The sequence below is a fragment of the Solea solea genome, chromosome 9 (assembly GCF_958295425.1).
Source record: "Solea solea chromosome 9, fSolSol10.1, whole genome shotgun sequence".
In the NCBI taxonomy this organism is placed as follows: domain Eukaryota; kingdom Metazoa; phylum Chordata; class Actinopteri; order Pleuronectiformes; family Soleidae; genus Solea; species Solea solea.
Window position 1 is genome coordinate 14,026,223 of NC_081142.1, and position 16,027 is coordinate 14,042,249.

Consider the following 16,027-nt stretch of genomic DNA (forward strand, 5'->3'; position numbering starts at 1 on the left):
TTGTGTCACATTCCATTTGGCTCAATGATCATTGGCAACTTGGTGAAAGAAAGAGGACCTTGAAAGTCAGTGCAGAGTGATTGGTGCACAACTGTAACGGCTTTAAATCCAGGGATCGGCCACTAAACAGTTTCACCCTTACAGAAAATAGTCGACAGCGAACTGCAGATCCACTTCAAGACCATACTGAGGGGGTAGGATTTTTGACAGGTACTACATCTAGACATGTCCAAACCAAAAAATAAAATGAATATCAATGCAATTAAAACATTGGACATCTCTCCCTAATAACTATTACAGCTTACATCAGAGCAATTTAATCTTGCTTCTTTTCTGAAAAAACAAAAACTCCAGTTTCAGCAAAAATAATGCAGCTATTCTTAGGGTTGCATTTATCTCCAATATTTTCCCAGCACTGAGAAAATACAATTAGAGTCTTAAGGAATTGATTTAAAAACCGGTTGCCAAACATGTATAAATAGAGTCCAGCACTAGCTCCATGAGCCCTATGTCCTTTCAGCTGTTCCTGGACACATCCTTTTATCTGCCGGGGCTTCTCATTCACTGTCAGAGCAGAGAGATTTTGCACTGACAAAGGTAGCACTAGTGCTCAACAAGACTTCAAGCTTCTGTGTTTGGGATACTTATAACATAGGGGAGTGATGTTTCTCTGTCACCCGACCAGCTGACCGTCATTGCTCTGCCTCTACCCTGACCATTTTACTCTGGTACCCCAAGGAAAGGGTACCAACGAACGGAATGGTTGGGGCCGGCTATTTCGGTACTATTCCCCTGATGTGCTACAAAGACCACATTAAAGACCACATTTCCCTGTTTGACTATTTGAATTTGTACTGCCTAACCCTGTCTTTTTTGCCCTAACCCTAACCTCAGTAACACATGTGCAGTGTAGTAAAAACAAGACGGTCGTATGCAGGAATGACGACCTATGTCTACGTTTTCAAACAACCCATAGTTACGCTTCAGTTGGAGGATAGGTTGCTGTTTCCAGCAGGTCTACACTCTGATGAGAGCTTCCTGGAGCTGAACATATTCAAAACCAAAGAGCTGTGTTGTAGGGGAAGGCGAACATCGGATTTCCCTAACCTCTCTGGAGATGGAAGCGCTCGGGGATGTAACCCCCAAAACTGGGAAAGTGGCTCCAACAGATTCCTATAGCAACACTCTGCGATCTCTGTCTCTGATTATTTTCTTAATACAAGCTAAATTTTACTACCCCTTCTGCGGCCACAGCACTTTAAAGCCATCTGTTTTAAAAGAGATCACATTGGGGTGAGTGGATGAGTAACAGTGGATGTGTTATGAACAACAGTTAAACGTATCACTGCATACAAATGTGATTCTCTCATGCTGCAGCTTCAACGACGCAAATAGATGCATCCAACCGGGAAAATATAAATAAAGATGCTTTCCCATAAGGCAGTGCAACCAATTATGTGACATTTTAGATCCACTGTGGAAGGTCACACACAGTTGACTGCTATTTCAATCATTTTAAATGAGCCTTTTCACATTCGAGGCTTAACCCTGGCTATGATTTTATCTGAAACCTGATCAAGTAACACAATCTCGTCCCGTTTTAAAGGACATTGCAGCTGACACAAATTCAAAATAGAGACATAAAGACATACAGACAGACACTTGAAGCTGTGATGACCAGTTTGATCAGCTATTGTTCAAGCTAACTGGGGTTGAGTCTTAACAAAACAACCTTCTGTGTTGTCAGGCTAAAGTTAAAAAGCATTGTTATACAATAAGAAATTATCTACAAGGTGTGAAAGCTTATTTTTACGTATCAGATTTATGCAACAGGCCACAATGTATGCATAGTAATTATGTGTGACAATCTTAGAGTGAAACATCCAAAAGAAGAGCTTTAATCAATCAAATATCCAATGAATATTCTTCATTTCATTTGCAATAATGGCAGAAAATGTGGTTGAGATGGTGAGATGTGTGTGTGTGTGTGTGAGAGAGAGAGAGCAGCTAAAGAAAAGAAAAAGAATGAGTCAGAGAGAACAAAATGTAATTTGTCAGACTATTCAGACAGCCAGTGCCTGAAATTAACAGAGAACGTAGAAGACTGCTCTTTAATTGGACAAGGCCACTCTTGACATTTTTAAACCAAACTTAAGCAACGGTGATGGGCAGAGGATGTGTCTTAACTACAAATGATTCTCTCTGCCATCTGTGCTGATGAGCAGACTTTATAGATTTCCACCATATTTGCATTATCTTTGATCTTGACTGTGCTGTCCTTTAAAACGTTGCTGACAAGGCTCCCAGTTCTCCGTCAAGGATGAGTGGACATAAACACACATGGAAGCATTCCTTTCACTTCAATTTGAACTCGGGCAACACTATTTGCGTAGTTTACTGTGTAAGAATTCCTGAAAATGTGAACTGGAATACTCGTGAATATTGAGTATTGTGCAGATCTTTTAATTGTTTGGAAAGTGCAGCACGGTAAAAAAAAAAAAGAAAGAAGAAAAATCAAGGTAATAGTACTTTCTGCTTTTAGCATGTTTTTTGGTTTCCAAGAAGCTTCTCTATAATTCTAATTGATTTACTTTTCAACACAATGCTGAAGTTGAACTTTAGTATGCCACATGTTCATTTGGCACTTTATATGGCCATTGTCAAAAGTAGGGGGCACCACATCTTTTTGAAGCTTTTAAAATCTGAATAAGAGCAAAACCATCCACTAGACTGTAACTCACAGGCTCAGTTAATAATTGCCAACGATTAAAATTGAAGCTGTTTTGGCAGGATAGATGTATATAACGCACACTCAGCAGAACGCAGGGGTAAATTGAGGTCCACAGGAAAAAGAAAATCCACACTGAATTGGTTGACTGAAAGAACTTTAAACCAACACAATGGGTCTAATTTGAGGTTCACAAATCTGCCAAATGAACTGCAAGCTAAAGCCTCAAAAAAAGTCGCAGACTGAGTTTGTTCAGACGGCTGAGGTCTGCATGCTTGTTCTTAACGTCATTACCTGTCTCTGTAGTCTGTATACACGGACACACACATACGCACACACCCTTAGACCAGCTGTCTAACAATTGGTAAACTGTCAACAACAATGCATTTAATGCAAAAGTAAAAGTCTGACTGGATCTCTGTGTAATGACGATATGAACTGTGTTGCACGCTGAACTTTAAATGATGTATTATTCCTATATGAAAAATGAGAATGGTAAAACAGCTACATTTAATGCAGCAATGCAGTTTAGTCCAGTAATAAAAACAGTAGGATGCCTCATGGCAGATGCAGAAAGTAGCCATTTAACATCAAATACACCTTTGTACTCCTGAAGGCTACAGTGCTTCAGTACAGCACATGCACATGTAGAACAAAACACACCACACAGTGTCAGTGTGGTAAATCAATGACATTAAGCAACAAGTCGCTTGTGTTTTCAATTATTTATTTCATCATTATCTACCATGAGTACTGGGAAAAAACTTGATAATGGAGGCTTGTTACATAAACGATCTGCCACCATGAGATCATTGGTTGTTTTTTTGTTGTTGTTTTTTTTTTTAAGCGAGAGAAACTCTTTGTCAATATGCCCTTATGCAAACACATTATATCACCTCTTAGGGTGCTGGGAATGGGGCCAACAGGAAAAGACAGGGCTGCAGCAGTCGGATCCCAGAGGGGGACGTTGATACCTGATTGTTAAGAGCAGCAGTAATGTAAAAGGACACCATGGTCTTTCATGGTGTAATTATTTCACTGTGATTGTGAACAGTGTTCTCTGTTGTCCCATTCAGACCTGGTATGAATATGTCTGTAGAGACTTTTTTTGTTTTTTTTTATCAATCTGTGCTAAAGATGACTGTTGTGTGTGTGTGTGTTGTTTGTGTGTGCCTCTATGTCTGTGTATCTATCTGAGTGACAAAGAGGCAAATTAAGAAAAAAGCTAACATTGATAATGTGGGAATCAGTTTTAATGTTGTGGCAGTGGCTGCATAAATCAACATTAAGGAGCTGAGCCACATGCAACTCAAAACCACCTCTGAATATGTTTTGTTGTGATTGAATCTTAAGTTGCACTCAGGAACCATTGCACCAAGATCTATACTTTGCACTGTCCACTTGTGATCGGAACACTCGGGATGGATCTCAGAGTGGTCTGTGTGACAGAAAGACAGAAGGAGACGACGCAGTGAGAGAGAAAGATACCTTTCAAACTCTCTGCAATTTGTGGCATGTTTTCAGTAAACTGACATGAGCCTTTTTGTGTATAGTCTATTTGCATGTCTTTGAAAAGTAAATGCATCCAGAAGGGGAATATGATGTGAATAAAATAGCAGAATAGCCTTTTTTTAAATCTTACTAGGCAGAGGAACAGACCTTGTATTTCTCTGCAATGTATTGTTTTGTCAAAGCATCTCGGAGCAGGCCGGGAAAAGGCCACAACAACCACACAAGCCGCAAGTAATGTGCCACCATAGCAGTTCATCCAGGGCAGGGGAACAGGCCTGTGACGGGGGCCCATGAGTGGAAAAGCCTAAAATACCTAGACCTCGTCCAGGAGTGGTTGAAATAAAATGTGTGGCATTGTCGGATCCACTGAACAAACCCCCATGCTGTTTAATAGTCCATCTTGTTCTGGTCAGTAATACTGTTTATAATTCTAACTCATGAACTCAGATTATTACAGATTACATCAGGACGTGTGAGGCATGTGCTTCCCTTGCAGTCAGAATTTCTAGCAGTTATTCAAATAAGAGCTGTCAACAGTCGCGTGTGATTACTTTCTCCGAGGTGACGGTGGTATTTTCACACTTTTAGATTTACATATAAATCTTTATTTCCTTTATCATTAATTAATTGTTACTGTAAACCACTACACATCATATTTAATTGGTGCGCAAGTAGTGTTCTCAGTTTAATTGTGGCTTATATAAATATTTTAACATGGCTCTAATGGGTACTTCTACTTTAACGACATTTAAATTGCATTTCTTTACCAAGACATGAGCTCGTTGCAAGTCACGTCTATAAAGGGGAATTTAAGTTGAGTTGACCACTCGTTGACCACTAGAGATGGAAAAAGAACAGTTGAAAAGAGGGGTCAAAAAATCTGAAACCTTCCTCCCAGCACGGTTTCAGTAATTTGACATGAATGTTGGTGCTAGAACGGATGGTTTGAAGTTCCCCTTCTTTCTTTTTTTCTTTCTTTGTACCCACATACAGAATGTCGCTGCCTTTCTTCCACTAGCTCTGCAGGCTTTCAGGGTCCAGTGAACACAGGTTCAACGGGAGGCACCAGCTTGCAGCAAGTGACGGTGCAGCACTTAACAACCAACCTGCCTTCTGTTGCAACGAGTCGCTTACGTCTTCTGGGCTGTGCTACAAAGTGCAAGTAACTCCCCTAACAGGTGGGTGAAGAGACGCAGACAAACATTGATTTGACATGATTTCACACATGAATAGGAGGGATGTTTTCACTTTAATTCTAATTATTTTTAGTATATTATTACTTTGATTTGGTGGATACACGTTCACATGAAAAGGTGCTGTTTCTCCATAAAATACTGACACACACACGTTTACTCGCACAATGGCTGTCACTTCCGCACAGATGCCTTTATTTGTCTGCAGGGCAGTGGAGCACATTCAGGCTCTGTGTGGTAAAATACTCTAGTTTCCCTTCATTTGCATGCTGGATATAAGCACCTGTCCGTTTGTGTATCATCATATCAATACCATTGTGCAAAGAGGAAAAATATGAAAAAGGAAATATATGCAGGTCAGATTAAGTGCCACAAACTGAAGTTGTGTTTTGTTCACATAGCCTAATTAATCTCTCGTGCTAGAATCTTGCCATTTTAATCTAACCTTTAACTTCTTTACAGTGGTGAAGCTGCAACGTAAAACTCCTTATGTGACCATGTGTGAAATCATACATGTGTAATTTAACCTTTACTAAGTACCATCTTCAAATCAAGGTGCATATCAATTGTGATTGTGATGTGTATATGTCATTGCTCTAGCCAAGGGCATTTTTCAGTTCAGGAAACTGCCCAGGTAAACAAACAGGTACAAGGAATATAATTTTACTACAGTTTGGAGTATTGTGCACTCTACCCTTTTTTTTAATTTTCTTTACTGCAACTGCAACTTTCCTGCAAAACACTGAACAAACCAACTGTTACTGGGTGCCGTGTCTTGATGTACAACATTAACTAAATAATTCATCATATCACTAGCCACCAAAAGCAACTTCAGTGAAATGTTGCCTTGGCAGTTTCCCAGATTTGAGAGGCTAAATGATGTTAAACGTTCATCTTCTATAGCAACGATTAAAGCTCATATATAATCTTTATCGACACAGTTCCGCATGTTGCAATTTAGCAAGGTGTCATATTAGTGCAGTGATTCCTTTGTTTAAGAAACCCTGCACCTAGAACTGATCTGTGAAGCATGTGAGGAACTGCATGTTTTTCATTTCAAAATAGGGTGCAGAATGAGAAACATTATGTGCTTTGTACTCTAAATAATATGAAAAAGAAAAAAAGTAAGACGAGGAAAAAGAATGGTCACCTTGCTAGGAAGCAAATACTTTACACTGTGCAATTGTATCTGTCAAAAGACATCAAAGGTAGCCTGTGTGAACCCAGCAGAGTCTGCCAGTGATTTCATTTCACTCTGCAGACACGTCTGGCAAGTATGCCGCTTTGGCCAACTTCAAAATCTCCTTAAAAAAAAAGTGAAGGAACCAATCTCAAACCCCTGGCAGGATAGAGGCGGACCTAACACGATGACGGCAGAGAGGCAAAGTCTTTTGTCAACAAAACATGGCGGCCACCGAAGAGCAGTTGTCTTTCGATTTAGCTGTTGCTTACATTTTAAGCAAGTTGCTCCGAAGAGCAATCGCTCCTGAAGAACAAGCACATTTGTTTACACAACAGCTGATTTGTTCTCTTCAGTCCTGTTCTGCAAAGGTCAACAACAAAAAATACAAAAAAAGTCAGTGTAAAAAGTCCAAGATTTACTGTATCTTGCCTTTAGCCAATGCAAAGATTGTGCCATTTCAATTAAAGTAAAACTAATTTCAATGAAACATTCTGCTTTTTCTGCACAGCGCCCCCCCCGAGACCCTCAGGTGGAGGATGAAGCGGTAGAAGATGGATGGATTCTGCTTTTACAAATGCACAATTTCATAAACTCTGTGAATGCAACCAGGCCTACCAGATACCTAGATACCACAAATGTAGCTGATTGCTAGTTAAAATTAATGATATTAAAGAGAGACAAGGTTAGTGCTAGAGGTTTTTTCCCTAGCAGGTTCACAGCAACATAAACCTAATCATGGTTTACTGATTTCCCACCTGTAATGAGATGAGCAGCAACGATGCCACTCTTTAGTACCTGAATGGATCACTGAACAGCACCAGTGCTCCGACAAGCTGAGCCAAATTTCAATACACACTAATGGTTTGACAATTTTCAGGTCACATGCCAATAACACTTAACATTGTCATTCAGTCAAAGCCCTGAGGGAAAACCACATTGTCACCACCCACGCCGTTAAATGTATGCTAAACTGTTCCACAGCAATTTAAACACTGCATATAGCTAATTTGTCAACAGTGGATTAAAGCTGTAATTATTTTCACTGTGACTGTGGCAGTGTGTGGTTTGCTTGACATGTACAGAATTCTCCCAGTGGGCTTCTGGTAGTATTTACCCTATTAGCTCTGCCAAAGAGGTCACACATGCATGTTTGCCAGCAGGGTTATGTAATGGAACATGTTGTGCATGGACAGTGCTGGGGGATCATTGCTTTTAAAAGCAACTTATTACATTACCAAATGAAAAAGCCTTTGTCATTACTTAAATATAATTATTCTACTAGCATTAGTCTACTCTAGGTCATTGTGAAGCATAAGAATGACATTAGGTTGGAGACTCCACATAGGGGCCACACGGTTGGTGTAGTGGTTAGCACTCTTGCCTTTGCAGCAAGAAGGATTAAGTCAATTGGACACTCAAAATTGACTGTAGAGTGAATGGTGAACTGTCCATATGTCAGCTGAGATTAAAAAAGCGGTAGAAAATGGATGGATGGATGGAGACTCCACAGTTGACAGTATAGCATCAGCCTCATTCTGGTCTCCCTCAGAATGTAAATGTACTGGCTGGTTATAGAGAAGGTAACACCTGCATTTGCAAGCTCAACTGTTAATTTTTTTTTGTTGCTTACGTTAAGAGTTATTGGAGAACTGTTCATGTCTTGTATATAGAACCCCGCGACATACAATTTAGCCTTTGCTGTTTTGGGGCTGCCACCAGCAGCATCACCTCCCCCTTTCACGTGCCTCGTCACCACCAATGCTGTACAACTGTGGGTCTCTTCACATTTAAATTAGAGTCCATCACAGACGACAGGCTCTTCTACACTGTGGTAGTGATGTGCCTTTCTCTCGCAAGTTCAAAATCATCGTGAAGTTAATGCACATGCGCAGTGACACAAGTGCAGCAGACAGCCATGGGTTGCCCCGCTGCATTAGAGTGTGATGTGTGATGCAAGAGAGGGTTTTTCCAATATTGTCTCATAAAACAACAGATGGATCTTGATGTAAACAATATCTGACTTAAATTTATGCTGTTGAGATCTCCACCTTTATAAAGTTTGTGTGTGTCCTTTTTCTCTCTTATTTTTCTGTTGCAATATGCACACTTGTGTGCAACTGACCTTGACAGACATATGCACTCTGCTAAGTGCCATTCTTGTTGATGGGGTAATTATCAAAGATCTGGTGGAAATAATTGAGGCTAGCAAAATAGATTATTAGGAGTTTCTTGAGCCTCTTGAAGATGTTTCCTCTCTCATCCAAGAGGCATCTTTAGCTCTGATATATCTGATACAGCTGGTCAAATCTGGTATAGTTGTAAGCAGCGTTATCTCCCCGCTGTTTTAATCCGTTCTTTGTGTTTTGCTGGATCTATCATTCCTTTTTAGTACAACGTCTCAGAAGTCAGGAAGAACCTTTTTAGCTGTTCCAGCTGGGGATAAGATTCATCTTTGTCAAAAATCTGACAGTGAAATACACAAGCTTTTACTTAAGTACACTTTATACGGGTTCCCTTGGTGAGCAGAAGATGAATTTGCTATTATCACAAGCTTTTATTTAAAATTTGAATAGCATTACGATTGCCACTCATAATGTATCTCAATCTGTAATTTGAGGGTGGAGCAACTACCTAGTCTGACTCTACATGGTGCTGTCAGTGACAGCAAACAGCAGCAGCAGGAAGTGATGCCACTGTGACTGTTCTAATGGCGACTCTGCTGTATGTCAGATTTTTGGATTATAATCTTTTTTTTTAACCCTTTATGCTCACACAGCACGGATCTGTGCCACAGGTGCACCGATGATACATTTCTGTGGGAATAATACACACATCCTTATATGGACATCCTGGGTGTGTGTTCATAGGTCACATATTCAGCCTTTACAAAATGTGTATATACTTTTATTTTATTTCTGCTCAATTATGCTCAAATTATTTTTGATCCTAGCTGATTTCCTGTAGATGTACGTGATCCAAATGACAGGCTTGCTGAGGTGGACACCTGTATGTCCTGTCCTTTCAGTCTGTTGATCTATTTGTGAATGCTCAGATCCCCCTGTGGTCACTGGCTGTTCTGACCATGGTTTGCAGTGACTCTATGGACATTGGCCTGGCACAGTCACATTCATTGAAACATCAGCTGCACGCACAGCTGGATCATGCGGCCAGTGTCTCATGGCATCCAATTCAGCTCAGTGGTTCTTTGTTGTTTGAAGCTAAAGCATCACAATTGCACACAGCTGTGAATAAGGTGATGAAGCTCTCGGTTCTTTTGTGAACATATAATAAGGAAATGACTCAAAACAATAGATTGGAGCCTAGACATCACTAAAGAAGCACAAATTTCTCGCTCTACTCTACAAATTGCATTCTCGCTGGGAATAATGGATCCACTGCGTGTGCTCTAACATCGCCATCATTCTTTGTTTCAACCAACAGTGGATTCACTGCATGATTGTTGTCAAAGAGCATTCAATTATACTGGGCTAATGAGGAACACGTACAATAAACTTCTCATAGGTCCTTGGTAAATACAGAGTTCACAATTAATTAATGAGTTCACAAAGATTTAATTAAAAGTCTAAAATATGTGTTATCACATCTTTATATCAAAAAATGGAACAGTATCTCATTAAATTAGTACATTACTTTATGTAGATCATATTCCAGGAGTAAAACCTAAGTGTTAAGCATGGATGGAACTTCTGGATGTTGTGTACATGTCATGTCATGTCATGCTTGGTGATTTTAGTTACATGAACGTAAATTTGACCATTTCCTTGCTCTCCCTCAGTAACTATAGTTCTTAGGTTACTGCGAATAAATTCATACCGGCAAAAAAAACCAAAAAAAAAAACAAAAAATATATTGTGGTAGCTGCACATGTAGCAACAACAGTGTGCTTTTTTAAGAATATGATAAGCAAGTAACCCAACATGTAATATGAGCAAGACACTTCAGTTTAATGTTTTATCTTACCTTTGTTGTCTACATTGACAGCATCAAGGTCAAGGTTTTTGCACAAAGCAAATTTTGCACAGTAATGTTAACATTATCAGCGGTCAGATATTAGATGATAACATTTAAGTTTTGCAAAAGCAATCACATGCAACACCACAACACTGGAAATGTATTTTTTCAACCATCCTGAAAGATTCGAGAAATGAGAAAACATCACCTTCTTAAGTCTTCAGAATGACAAAGCCCTTTTGCTCTTGAGTATGGTTTAGAAATATTAACCGTTTGGTCTCAGCCTCTTTTTAAATGCACTGTTTTTGAATGAGGCACTTTGTATAATTCAGTCAGTCGCTAGGTTATTTTGGCCCACTTCTTCTCTTGCGGGGACACATGAGGCTGCATTGTGGGCAGAACAATGTGATGACAGGGCTGTCCTTTGGGAACATCTAATTAGTTCCACTAGGGGAGCAAAGCACCACAGCTCCGTGCCCTGATATTTGGCTTGTGCACTCAGCGGAAAGATAGCCACAGGGCCCACTTTAATTGCAGAAATGCCACCAGAATGTGTGTCTGCAACTTCACCTGTCCCTGATCACGAGACCACAAGGGAGTGCCCATCTTCCTGCATATACTTTAACACATATCATCAGTGTGCATTCATGAGTGCAAAATGTGGAACACAGTCGGTATTAATATACAGCTATATACAGTGTGTGAGGTTGAGCTTTCATTAGCCTCTGTCTCTTCCACCCACCAGCATTTGCTCTTTGAAACTGTAACGATGTTGAAATTTACGAGAAAGATAACAAGTATAAGTTGATAAGTTTATTAATAAGTAAGTTCATAGCTCAATAAATTGTGTGAAAAAAAGTGAAAATGATTATTTCTTTGACCATGAATTGAATAAGTTGATGTGACATAATGTTGCAAAGGTGTTTTTTTCTTTTTTTTGTAAGAATCTGTGAACATGTTTGAAATGTGCCTTTAAGAATGGAAGGTCTCACTCAGTGTGGGAACTTGTTAATGAGCCAATCACAGTCCAGGTGCAGGAGGAGGAAGTAGGGGGGAAGTAGGAGAGAGAGGAGGAGGATATGACAGGGGAGAGGACTGAAAAAGTCATTTAAATTAATGTCTGTCTTCATTTTAGTGTTATTGTTTGGTCAGGACTCTTTTAGAAACCTAAATGTGGAGTAGAGTTTTGTCTGTTGGGTGAACTACTCAACACAAGACGATAGACTGTTGTTGAAGTTAAGCTAGCTGCTAAAACCTGGTGGCTAGTAGTGCATGTGCATGGACTTTGCTAACAAGTTAGCGACCAGAGAACCCAACTAGTGAAGACTGTGTGAAGCGGTGGGACTGACAACAGACACAAAGACCCAGCCGGAGTTGGATAACATTGCCAAGGGGTGGAAATTGTCAACTGAGTGAATCTTCTCTGCACCTGTGTGGATATCCTCGTCGTCTTTGTCTCTGTCTTATTTCAGTTTGGACCATAGGTATTGCTGTTTTTTTTCCTTCACATTTTGTTGTTTATCTTGTCTTTGTGAATGCACTTGACATTGCGACATTCCTCTTCAATTGCGTAGTAAGATATGCAAAGAAGCTAACTCCCACTCTGGCTGCTTTGTCTGTTTGGGCTGCTCTAGAAAACATGGTGGTGCAAGATGGCCTCTGCAAAGCAAGGCCCTTATAAGCATATTGTACTTATAAAAGGGTTTATTTAAATGAATTTAAGCATGTAAAGTGAGTATACATGAATCAAACTTACTTACAGGTAGTTTCAGTTCAATATCCCCTCTTAAATGTTATACACCAGAAAATAGTGTGCAATAGACATGAAAATAACTACACACAACTGTGTGAATCACTAAAAGTGTAAGATAGGACCTGTAGTCGCTCCACAACCATTTGCACATTGACCACATTCTTTTAACTAGGCCCCCATCTTGTTTTTTTTTTTTTTTTTTTTGCCCTATAACTGCTGCAATATATTTTGTCCCTGTTGCTGCATTTGCCTCACTCTGCAGCTCTGGCAAACTCATCAATGCACTTCGTGCTGATAAGATGAATAAGCATTGCACATTAACTGCATTTGCAAATTGATGTTTTGGTAAGATAAATGTATTGAAACCCTGAACTCAAGCATTAGGAGTTCACATTTATTTAGAACAACAATACAATTGTTCCAAGCACAGCTCAGGTACGGTAGATATTGTAGCGGGCAATAGCAGTGGCATATTTGCTCATCAATTGATTTGTGAGAAGATCGGGGTAGCAAGTTGGTAATATAACAAGATAACAAGTGCGCAAACTCGTTGTTAGTCTTTTAAATGCAAGGTTATTTTTATTTGTGTGTGTGTTTTTGTGTGTGTGTGTGTGTGTGTAGATTAACATTTCTCCAGTCCATGAATAAAAGATATTACGAAAGTCTTGGGAGCAGTGAATTATTGAAGAGACAGTAACAAGGCAGATGCAGGGGCCAGGTGTAAGGGTTTCCAAAAATCTGTGTGTGCATGCATGTGCAAGCAAGAGAGAATGAGAGACAGTTGGACAGAAAAAGAGGGAGAGAGAGACTGAGAGGGAGGAAAGGTTCAAGGACTAGTCATCATTATTGGTTGATTGGTCGAGAGTAAGAAAATGTCTGAATTAGGCAAATGTATTTGCAGATCAAAATGCAAAGAAACTGAGAGTGAGAGAAGAGAGAAGGAGTGAAAACGATTACATAACTAATTGAGATGCAAACAAAAGTTATGGTCTGTGTAGTGAAGGAATAGAGAGTGGACAGCTGGAATGACGAAGACCAAAAACTCTCAACCATATTGCAAATTAGTATAAGTTGCTTTTTTATTTAAAAAAAGCAACTTATCAGCTTCCATGGCCAGACATTAAAACAAACCACCATGCAGTTCAATCAAACATGAGTGTTTTTGTTAAGTTAAGGCCCGGACAGCACTTTCCTGAGCTTAGGGAATGATTTTGGTGTGGTCAGACAGAAAAAGTAATTTAGGATTTATTCCTTTATTTATATAATTCCATTATTTCATTAAAATTGCCATTTACATAGTGTTTTTAATTATAGTGTGTCTTAATTTCTAGTTTGAGTATGTGTGTGTGATGAAGGCCCACCCATATCTGGAGTATATGGCAAGTGCTGCAGTCTAGTGGTGTGGCTGACTGGGAACATCTTTAGACTTTAGAGTTGCAGCGGACTGTCTGGCAGTTTGTTCTTTTGCCAATTCATGGCTACGAGTGCATTAAGTTAAGACACTGCATGGTATTGTTCTCGGATCTCAGTTGTCAGCTTTTGAAAGACATATTTTTTTGTGCCGTGAATGCTTGTAGCTGACCAACATTTCTGATGATCCACAGTGATGCAGGGAAAGTGAGGGCATCAAGTAGATAAAAGTGACAAAAGTACAAGTGGGTCTGTAAAATATTGACAGTATGAAACTAAAATCATATACCTTCCTCCTGATTTTTGTACTTTTTATCATGGATGTTTGGTGTGAGAAACATTAATAAGTGATACCTACAACCTGAAATCATCAATATAAATAAGAATAAGACTTGTTCTATGCGATAAAACATTTGATTAATGCATTCTTTATTTATTACTTACTCAAATTTCTTTAAGTATGCTTTTGATATTTTTTTCTTATTATTCCTTGCAGTTGTCATTTTTTCCCCATGTTTCACCCCATTCAGCTTTGGTAAGATGGAGCATACCACTCTCTCATCAAAACACAATTTAGGAATCATCCATTGTTGGAGTGTTTGCAGCAATGCATGCTGCTCCCACACAGAAGCAAATCCCACTGGTTTGCTGACATTAGACCAGTCAATACAGACTGTAGCGGTGCAATGATAAAAGCCATAAAGTAAAAACTGCAAAGAATTGATTGAAAGGGGGTTGGACTATGCTCCATTATTCATATTGTCTGGTACCACTATGCTCTCTTTGGGTTAACTACAAAGCCCAGCGTCAGTAAGAAGAAAGGCTGCTATCCCACTAGGCAACATGAAACGCCTCAGAATATTTATTGGAGCCCACAGGGGATGATCTGGCAGACGGCAAAGTCAAACAGCTTACCTGAAGGAGTCGGGTCAGTATAAGTTCAGCCAAACTGACAAAACCCCTTTGCTCTCAAAAACCAGATTAGCACCTCTTTGGGGAATCACCTTAGGATCGTCTGGCATTTGGTGTTCAGGAGGGATTTACATTTTATTATGATTGTTTATACACACCTAATGGTTTTTTTTAATAAGTACTACTGCGTTTATATGAACCCAGAGTGAGTGCAATAATGTTTATTCTTGGATTACTCCGACTGCCAAATATAAACTTAGCAAAAGTCTTATTTTCTTCTCATTTGGCATGAGACATGGTATTTCTTTGTTATTCATATTGAGACTACATGTGAGGCAGTCTGTTTATGGAGTCTGTGTTGCTATGAGCCAGAGTCAGAAGGCTAATTAGCTTGCATGTTGTTCCATTTTTATACCATACTGAATTATCTTGACGTGTTTTTGGTCTTTCAAGAATAAAAAGCACCACATTGACATTAAGAATGCGACATTTGCCATCAAACCATTCCATTGGTTTGTATGGCTCACTCGCATTCTGTGTCTCAGTGGGCTTCACAGACTCACCATAGCCACAGATCTACACTCACTCCAAAGTCTTGCAAAAACCTCAACATACTGTATAAGGCAAAATAAGGGGAGCAAATCCAAGGAGATTCAGATCAAAGTGGGATTTCCACTCCCAAGATAAATTGAATTGCTATCAGAGCAGCTATAATCCAATCATAGGATTATAATAAATCCAGTAATCTTATATGGAGAAAAAATTAAGTCAAATAAGTCCAAAGGATGGACCCATTGGCTCAAATGAAACAGATGTTGAGTGGAGAAGTATCTGTCCTTTGGCATTTTGAGGGGTTTTGTGTTGTTTAAAGACAAGTGGACATGTGTGAGCTTTATGAAGATGATTCATCTCTCATCCAAAAGCTTATTCAGTTCTTAGAAATGCTATGTGTTTGAGTATGGGGTAGGGGAAGAGTTTAGTTGGATGGTTCACATTAGTCCTGGCAGCCTGGTGGACATGGAGAAAGGTAAAAGTATGTAAAAAAAAAACTGTTCTAAACAACCTCACAGAGATGAACAGCACCAATAATTTTTGTAGGTAAAATTAAATTCTAACTCTAAACAATACAATACCAGCAAGTCTTAATTTTTCACCTGGACAGCATTGGGACTAGATTTCTATTCCATTACCTTCCATTCCCTTATCTCTGGGAAATATTAGCAGTAAAAACAGGCCGAGGGGGCTTCCTTATGGCAGTTTAAACACAGCCCAAAGTCTTCCAAGGCACTTGAAGTTAACTATCCTCTGTATTTAATCTGAACACACCACCACTTATAGCCTAGGGTGTGACATTGGTTTTAAAT

The 16,027-nt window shown here is 39.4% G+C and overlaps 1 long non-coding RNA gene across 1 annotated transcript in view; it reads left to right on the forward strand.

The window, feature by feature from the left end:
- The first annotated feature begins 11,669 nt into the window (after window positions 1-11,669).
- Window positions 11,670-16,027, forward strand: part of LOC131466043 (uncharacterized) — an 87,453-nt gene continuing 83,095 nt past the window's right edge. Inside the window, exon 1 of the long non-coding RNA XR_009241376.1 lies at window positions 11,670-12,072. This is a non-coding gene — a long non-coding RNA (uncharacterized LOC131466043). The remainder of the gene's footprint in view (window positions 12,073-16,027) is intronic.